This window comes from Octodon degus, unplaced genomic scaffold (assembly GCF_000260255.1).
Source record: "Octodon degus isolate 3935 unplaced genomic scaffold, OctDeg1.0 scaffold00047, whole genome shotgun sequence".
Lineage (NCBI taxonomy): Eukaryota > Metazoa > Chordata > Mammalia > Rodentia > Octodontidae > Octodon > Octodon degus.
The window spans coordinates 5,649,569-5,659,274 of record NW_004524623.1 but is presented as its reverse complement, the minus strand read 5'-3'; the positions used below and the strand labels follow the sequence as shown (position 1 = coordinate 5,659,274).

At 40.7% G+C, this 9,706-nt stretch overlaps 1 pseudogene; it reads left to right on the top strand.

The window, feature by feature from the left end:
- LOC101565085 overlaps positions 1 to 8,796 on the top strand; it is an 11,996-nt pseudogene extending 3,200 nt beyond the window's left edge.
- Positions 8,797 to 9,706: the final 910 nt, after the last annotated feature.

Below are 9,706 nucleotides of genomic sequence, written 5' to 3'. Positions count from 1 at the left end.
AGAGGCCCTGGACTGAAGGCTAAGCTAGGCATTCACCAAAGCTGGGCCCACAGGGTTAGGGTTTAAACCTTTGGCATTTTACACTTATACAACATTCTGTAGCACCATGTTCATTTTAACTCAACCTAAGACCTAGAAGCAAGAGGCTGATTGTTTGCCCTATGCCTTCCAACTCTGTGCCTCCAACTTCGATAGTTCCCCAAAATAGTCTACTGCTCTCTGCTAGAGATACTGGATATCTGTTCATTATCTTAAATTTACAGGACTTACACGTTAGCTCAGTTTTTTAAAGTGCCTGATTGGGCAAACTCAGTCAGGCTCAGGGGGTCTGATTTGATCCCCAACTCCACATGCCACACTAGACCTGCCCTTAAAGAAGCCTGAGTCAGCCAAAAAAAATCCATTATCTTAAATTTATGACATGCTCTACTGGGTCTGATCTGAGACATTCTCCCTTCTTTCTTTATTGTCCTACCTCAAATGAGCCCTACCTTTTCTTCTCATGTAGGATAAAAATGCTGTTTGGATAGGTCTTCCATATCTCCATACACAGGCAAGCAAAACTGTCACACAGTGAAGTCATACTGACAGGAAGGCTGGAAGTTACACACTTGCACATTCAGGGAGCTCATGCAAGGTTCATGACTTCCTTATTTCCATCACATGTGCATCAAGAATCCCTCTGATTTTCATGAACTTCCTCAAACTCCATGAAATCATGTGAGCAAGAAAATTGGTCATCAACATCAAACCTAATAACATCGATGTCAATCAGTGGATGAATGAATAAGCAAAATGTGATGTGGGGGCAAGAATATGCCACTTTGGCACAAGGATAGCTTTGAAATGAAGGCAATTAAGAAACAGAAGGCATGGAAAAATATCTCTCTTCCCCCCTACTATCTGGCCAACAAGTAGGATATGAATTTTCATTTGTAAATGGGAAGTTCTCCCTCTCCTTAGGAGAATGAATACTTCTCAACCACCAGGATCCCAATCCCTCAATTAGCAGAGAAGACTCTGTACTCTTAGCAGCCCAAAGGTCTTGCTGAACCACCTCTTTCCCACCTTTTACCACTCCTAGAAACCTTGCTGTAACTTTTCGTTTCCCAAAAGACCCTTGTGACCCTTCTTGTTTATCCGGCACAGAATATTCTATATGGAAATGGCTGTTGGTTGACATAACGAACTTCCCTAATTTGTACTGAAGTCACAATATAAAGTTGTCTATCTGATTGAGTGTAGCAGAAACTCTAAATGAGCTGTTATATATCTAACCTTTTCTTTCTATATACTTTCCCTGGGAACCTCGGTATGGGGATTCTGATTTCACAAATCTGTAGTGAATCCAGGAGTCTGTACCTTTGAGATGGTCCTTAGGCACTTATGATGCTCTGGTAGGCATGAAAACTACCAGACTAAAGAAGCATTACGGGACTGTGAGGATAGCTTAGTGGCCTAAGTGCCTGCCTGGCAAATGCAAGGTCTTGAGTTTGATCCCCAGTACCACAAAAAAAAGAAGCATTAAAATATTTGCATGAGCTAGTAAATATCTTGAAATATCTGACTGATATTTGGAAATGAATTCCAAAGCCCCTATCAAAAGAACTCCAAATTTAAACTGCAAACTCCCTTGTCAAGAGAAATTCCTACATTCAAAAGTTATTCTTAAGTTTTTAAAATTATTTATTTATTTATTGGTACAGGGTCTTCCTATGCAGCTCAGACTAGTAGTGATCCTCCTGTCTCAGCCTCCCCAGGGCTGGGATTATAGGTGCACACCACCATGCCTGGTTTAGTGGTCAGCACAGCAAACCCGAGGTTCTGGGGCTGGCATAGAACCCCACACCTAGGAAAGCACATGCTTGACTTAATATTCTGCTGTTTCCATGCTGAAATTCTTAAAAAGATTTTAATGAGGAGATGCCATACTCCGCTTTCTATTACTAGTTAAATAATACCACAGATTAAGTTATAACAAAAATATGTTTATGTGGGTTCACAGTTTTAAAGGTCTAAGGTTGAGGGCCACATTTGGCAGTGTTCTTCCTGCTCACAGAGTGTCACAATGGTGAAAGACACATGCAAAGGGACAGGAAGTGTGAGGGAGTTCCCAAAGTGGCTTTTATGGAAGACCCACTCTCAAAATAACCCATTAATCCATTATCATAAGAATAGATTTATCCATTCACAAGGCTAGAGCCCCAATCATCTCTAAAATCTTGTAATGAGTGATAAATTTCCATATGAGTTTCAAGAGAAAATCCATATTCAAAGCCTAACAGGGTCCCTATTTTCATTTTGTACTAAGCCCTGAAAATTATCCATCTGGTCTAGCACTTAGGCCACTGGTTCCATAGTATGATGTTCTAAGGCGAGGCTCAGCAGGGCTAAGGGTCATATGAATAAATAAGCAGCCTTATATCTTTTATTCAGGGCTCAGCAAAACTATTTTCCATAAAAATGTTTCATCCTGCTTTTGCCACAGAGCATTGCCATGCTTGCCCCAGCGCCCACCAATTAAACAGAAGTTGGAACGCAGAGCATTTACATCCAAGTTTCAGAGAGAAACACTCACAGAGATGCATATAATTTTCTCATAAATATTTACAAGTTTCAAATAGTTGGACATGGAGCCACTCTATTTATCTTGATGCTGCTTTGTGAATGAAGCCCATCCAACATCTACATCTGATGGAAAAAAAAATCTGTGTGGCGAATGCAGAAAGAAGAACCGAGAGTGCCAAAAATAAATGTTTCCATCCCGAGCTAAAGAATGAATCTCTTGTGCATTTATATGCTATAGAAAATGTGATTCCTTTTTTTCCAGCTTTACAAGGCCAACACCTATCAGAAACACAAACTCTTACTTTTACTGATTTAGACTAGGTCTCTGAAACCATAAAAAGGCTGTTCATGGAAATGAACAAAGAATGTATTTATATCTCTATCGGAGAATTCTTGCCAGACTCCATTCCAAATCAGTAGAGTAATATTTGTTTTTACATTTGTATGTTTTGGTGATTTTTTTTTAAATCCTAAAGCTAATAGACTTTTGCTTATAAAGTAGAGAAATAAACTGAAATTAGGAGAGAAGACTGGGAATATACATAGAAGAGTTGAAATATTTGGGCTTTGTTTATTAAACATCTTTGCTTCATGAAATCTTACCATGAATCAGTCTTCTCAGAAGGTTCTGAGGTCCAGAATTCGTCGAATGACTTCCTTTTCCTTAAGGCACCTAACACAATGCTAGCACGTAGAAGAAGCTCAGCAAAACTTCTCTCCACTTAGAGTGATACTTGGAGTCGTAAAAATATTTTAAGCCAGTGGCTAATGGAACGAATTTAAGCGTTGGAATTTCTGAGTAGGAAGTTGAAATTTTGAGACATTTCACAGTCTCACTATTTAGGTGGTATCCCATAAACTGGGCTGTCTCTTTTTAAAGATTTTCATCCATTAATTCATTTATTCAGTCACTAAACATATATAGAAGACTTACCTTGTTCTAGGCACTCTTTCCTGTAGATGCTGAGAATATGACATTGAACAAGATGGCCAGATTCTTATTCTCATGGAGCATTCCAGGGGTCAAGGGATCTAAACAAATAATCAGAGTGCATTTAGTTATGGAAGCTGTGATGAAGACAGGATATGGTGATGCACAAGGAAGTACCTGCTAGGGTTGTAGCTGAGCAGTCAAAGGAGACCCCTCTGAGGAGATGACATTGGAGTTTCAACCTGAATACAACCTGACATGAGCTGTTCAGATGAAGAGCATGTCTGGCCCAATGTACAGCTAGTGCCAAGGCCCCAAGAGGGAGAGGGCAGCACCTTGTACAGTACAGCATGGCCCTGGGAGGGGAGACCAGAGAGAGGTGTGGGTCAGGTCATGGGGTCTCTGAGAAGTAGGAAGAGCCTTTGGGTTTGGTTGTTAGTATAACTAGAAATCACTGGAGTGAGTGGAATGACACATTCTGCTCATGTTTTAAAATAACCCACAGACATTTGAGCTGTAACCAGACTATAAATGGCAGAGAAGAGGCAGGAATGGAATTAGGCAAGAAATGATGGTGGCCTGGGTCAGGATGGAACAGACTGTGAAGGAGGAATAACAGTTAGTTTTAGTTAAATGTTGAGTTTGAAATACCTAGTAGACGTCTAAGGAGAAATGTCAAAGGAACAACAGATCCTTGAGTCTAGAACACAAGAGGTTGGGGGATAGACATCCAAGCCTAACACTGTCATTTAGCAGAGAAGTTAGCAAGGGCACCTCAGAAGGTGGAGCTAGTGAGAAAGACCAAAATCCAGACTGAGTGTGCCTGAGGCCAGAAGAGAGTAGCTCTTCAAGAACAGGATGTAAAGGTGTGCTAAGGGCCGATGAAGGAATGCATAACTGGCAGAAAGACAGGCTGCATGATCAAAATATAAGGTGAATGTGTAACTTCAAAAAATTATCACAATACAAGACATGTTGCCATTAATCTCCTTCAAGATGACTATAAAAATAAACCCTTTGAATCCATTCAGGACATCTAAGCATCCACAACCATGTAATTAAAAACACTCACAAATGAAGACGTCAAGAACTGCTTTAGAAAGTGATAAGAAGTCAGATGTGGTGGTCCAGGCCTGTAATCCCAGCACTCAGGAGGCTGAGGCAGGAGGATTACCTTGAGTACAAAGCCAGCTTGTGCTACATACACAAGCTCAAGGCCAGCTGAACTACATAGTGAGACCTTGATTCAAAGAAAAAGAAAAGGAAAGAGAGAAAGATGATGGAATAAGTGTGTCCAAGATGAAGGGGAATATCTGAGGGCATTAATGACCATGTGTCTTTTACTGTGTTTTTTTTCTGCTTTATCCATTCACCATATTTTTCTATCACACCTCCTGCATGGCCCTCCAGGTCTTTGCCCACCATGATGGGGCAGTGTCACTAGAGTGTGGGGCTGACAGAACAGGTGTGTACTCTACCCAGTTGGGCAGGACTCCAGAGCCGGGCTGGGACAAGACATATTCAATATTCTTAAAAGCTTTTCCTTTTTTCTTTGAAAACAATGACCCACAGAAAATACACACCATTAAAAAAAAAAAAAGCTGTAAATTTCTCATTGCCACCCACATAGGCTATAAATCTTGAAATGTCATGACAAAGAATTAACAACAAGAATTAACAATTTTATGGGGTAGCTCTCCAAGACATCATGAAGAAATAACTAATAAAAGCAATTGTAAAAAGCTGAACAAAAATAGAAAAACTGGCTGGAAATAACTCATGCTTGATGAATTTCTATGTTGTAATGCTAACAAAGCTACCATAAACACAGGCCGGTGACTTCTGTGGTTAAGGCATTTGTAGTATAACAAATCCCAAGCGAGCAAAACATTTGTCTAGGATCATGGTGAACTTTTATATCACTCATCTACAAAGTGCTACTGAAATTCTGTCATACTCCATTCCATTTGACGAGTCTTTTATTGAGCTGACAGGCAGGAAAGAGGCTGAACTCGCTGCTGAAGGTGATGATGAGTCAAAAGCAGGCCCTGTCTTCAAAAACTAACAAGAAGACCGTCTAGCACTAGGCTAAGTCGGGGCACAGGCTCATTTGTCTGGATCACCAGGAAAACCCAAAGCCTGGATGTAGAAGGTACTCAATCAATACTGGTCAATAAACGAGTAAATTCCAGGAAAAGAGAAATATATTCAGCACACAGTAGGTATCCAAGAAATTGCTGAAGGGCATCATAGGATATGTTACAACAATAAGCAGGAAAAACATAAGCATAGAGATATAGGATAAGGATCACCAGAAAAAGTTATTGAAAACCTGGGCCTGTAAACTCAGGACTCTGGGAGGCTGAGGAAGGAAATTAACAAGTTTGAGCCCAGCCTGGATAACTTACCAAGTTAAAGAAGACTTGTCTCAAAATTAAAAATAAAAAATGGGCTGGGAATATAGTGCAGTGTGAAAACCCTGGGTTCCATCCCCATTGCTTAAAAAAATACAAAATATTATTTATAGCTTCTGAAATAGGTCTGGAAGCTAGATAGAACATCAACAGCTAGAGGTAGAAGGAAAATATCCTGGGCATGAAGGGGAAAGTTGCTTCTGTAAGATTTTTGACTACAAAAGGAGAGCCTTGAGTTCTAATTCCTGCAGAAGAGAAAAGACCTACATGCAGCAAGAGGCCCTTTATACTCAGTGTCCAACTGAGTTACCTTGGGGTCATCTCATAATAGTGAGTCAAATATTCTTAGAAATGAAGCACATCACTGGCCTGAATGGGTCCACAGTGATAGCTCACACAGAAAGCTGTTTGCTGTGAGTGATACTTCTTCACCTGGTATTACCTTCCTCAGAAACAGCCAGTTTGGTCAGCTCACCAGAATAGTTTAATGAAGATAACGTGCCATTCAGCCTCCCCAGGAGCCCTTCAGCAGACCTGGATATAACACAGGGAGGGGCATCCATGGTGAGCCACAGATGACTTCCCTCTCTTCTTGCTTTCTTGGAGAAACTGAGGCAAGTACCAAGGACACCTGCAGAGGTAATAAGATGACAGTTTTGTGAACTCTTGCCTTGAGCATCCTCTTCTCAGTAATTCAGAGGCGATAGGTGCTCTGGGGTGGACATGAAAAGATTATAAACAGAATAAACTAGAGGAAAGCATCCCTCTCTTCTCCTCTGGCTGGATGCTCTGCCTCAGAAATGTTTCAGATGTGTATTAGGAAGAAGCAGAGGAAAGGGCGAGAGCCAGTTTCATAGGTGTCAGCGACCAGCGCTGTCCCTCAGAGCCCTGTACTCAGAGGGTCTTATGCCTGGTTCAGTGATATGATGTCACTATCTTGAAATTCACTGTGCTCTGGCATCTAGAAATTTCAAAGCCATTCCTGGAAATGGAGGCTGGCAAGAATTGGCCTTCAGGGAAGAACAAGCTCAGGCCTGAGTCCTACGAGGGCCTTAAACAGGTGCTTCTGGACTTTCTTCTCCCAGCCATGTCCAATGTCAGAACAAAGGGGACTTACACGTGGATAAAGAGGAGCAGGAAACAGCTTTCAGCAACGGAAACAGGCCTCTGGAGGCCTGTATTTTAACCATATAAAAGAAATGACCATAAGGATTTGCCTTCTGCTATGTATCTGTTTGCTGCATCTTCAAGATAACATAGACCTTTCCTCTAAAAACAATCTTTAACATTAATGGATCAAAAAGACACACTCTAGCTCTCTGTTGCTGTTGTTGCTGCTATTCTTCCATTTGCTCTTTTGCTCCCTGCCGCCACCATGGAAGGTTGCTCTCTGCCATGTGCCATTCTGCTTTGGAGCCATCTGAGTATGGACTGAAACCTCCAGTAACAAAAAAGCCAAAGGACAAGAACTGTTTGATCAGATTATGTACCACTTGGACCTTATTGAAAGTGGTTGTTTTGGTCTGAGATTTATGGATTCTGCACAAGTAGCACATTGGTTGGATGGCACAAAAAGCATCAAAAAGCAAGTAAAAATTGGTTCACTTTATTGTCTACATCTTCGAGTTAAATTTTATTCCTCAGAGCCAAACAATCTTCGTGAAGAACTAACCCAGTATTTATTTGATCTTCAGTTAAAACAAGATATTCTCAATAGAAAGTCTCAGATTAGAATGTCCCTTTGATACAGCAGTGCAGTTGGCAGCTTATAATCTACAAGCTGAACTTGGCGACTATGATCTTGCTGAACATAGTCCTGAACTTGTGTCTGAGTTCAGGTTTGCACCCATTCAGACTGAAGAGATGGAACTAACTATTTTTGAGAAATGGAAGGAATACAGAAGTCAGACACTAACACAAGTTGAAACTTGTCATCTGAATAAAGGAATACAGAGGTCAGACACCAGCACAAGCTGAAACTAGTCATCTGAATAAAGCCAAGTGGTTAGAAATGTATGGGGTTGACATGCATATAGTTGAGGCTAGAGATGGGCATGACTATAGTTTACGACTAACCCCAACAGGAGTCCTTGTTTTTGAAGGTGAGATCAAAAGTGGCTTATTTTTTCAGCCAAAGATAACCAGATTGGATTTTTTTTTTTTTTTTTTTTTTTTTTTTTTTTTTTTTTTTTTTTTGGTCAGAACTGGGGATTGAACTCAGACCCTTGTGCTTGCCAGGGAAGCACTTATTCTACTGAGCCATCTCCCCGGCCCCACAGATTGGATTTTAAGAAGATTACATTAACCCTAGTGGTGGTAGAAGATGATGAACAGCAAAATTTTACTAAAGATAGGAAAGAAATGTGCTCTGCAAAGTGAGTTTGCACCAAAGAAAAGCAGGAGAAGACGTGCACATGCAAGAGAGAACACAGTGGCCTGGTGCCTTTATTTTAGTGCTATATTTGTGCGCTTTAGTCGTGTCTGCGCAAGGAGCAGCAGCATGCATTTGCCTTTAGACTGGATCATCCAAAAGCATGCGAACATTTTGTGAAAATGTGCTGTGGAGCATCATGCCTTGTCCCGTCTCTGAGGCCCTGCCCAAAAGAGTCCTCATTACTCAGGATTTATTCGAGCAAGAACACGATTTAGATCCAGTAGGAAAACTGAGTATCAGACTACAAAAGTCAATAATGCAAGAAGATCAACATCCTTTGAAAGAATACCCAGCAGACGATATTCTCGATATTCTCGCCAAACTCTACAAATGAAAGCAAATACGCCAAAACCTGAAGAACTCAGTGCTCACGACAGTGTTTCAACCCAGAATGAGTCACAACAGGCTTAGGGTGGGAGATCTACTGTGCCTATGATTCCTTCCACATCCTCTGGTGCTGTGCTGGTGGAAATAGAGACTCTTCCGCGGAGTTCTGGGATGGATCACCATAACAGAAAATGGCTCTCTATCACATTTAGTAGTTTGTTTTTTGTTTTGTTTTTGGCCGAACCAGGGATTGAACTCAGACCTTTGCACTTGCCAGTGAAGTGCTTATTCTGCTGATCTATCTCCCCGGCCATAAACATTTAGTAGTTATTTACTATATAAGTCAATATTTGTTTTGTCTTCTCTTTTCTATGGTTAAGGGTGGTACATTACTGGCTCTTTTGGTGTGGTCAGTATCTAGTTTGTTATTATTTGCTGCTCATTTAGTTGCTATTTCAGGGTAACATGAGTATTGTTATTAATAGGTTTTTCTTTGTACACCAATACTCGGATTAGCTGTGTATCACTGACAATACTTTAGTCCAGTCCTGAAAAACTACGTGTTGGAACGATTACACTGCATCTTCTCCTCCCAAATTAGCAGAGGTGGCTAGATGTTGGAACAGAGGCAAAAGCTTATAATTAGCCAGGGCTGTGCTGCATCGCTGAAAAAGAGATACTCACTGAGGAGAGCTCTAGACTTGCAACAAATTCTCTCTTATGTAAGTGCCCACAAACCTCAGCATGAACACACACATGCACACACACACACACACTCAAAACAATAGAAATCTCAGAACAGCAGGTAACAAAATGCCTCCAAAAACTCAGCTCCCCCAAGGCTGCTCCATGGAGCATTGAGAGGGAGAAAACCAAAAGTCACACAACTGAATTATTGTAAAGGATAACAGAGAAGATTAAAAAACAGATCAATAATGTGTTCTGTGAGCTCAAAGATGATGTAACTAAGACAATGGACATAATAAATAAAACAATCTGTGAGTTTACAAAAAACATGAATAAAAGTTAACT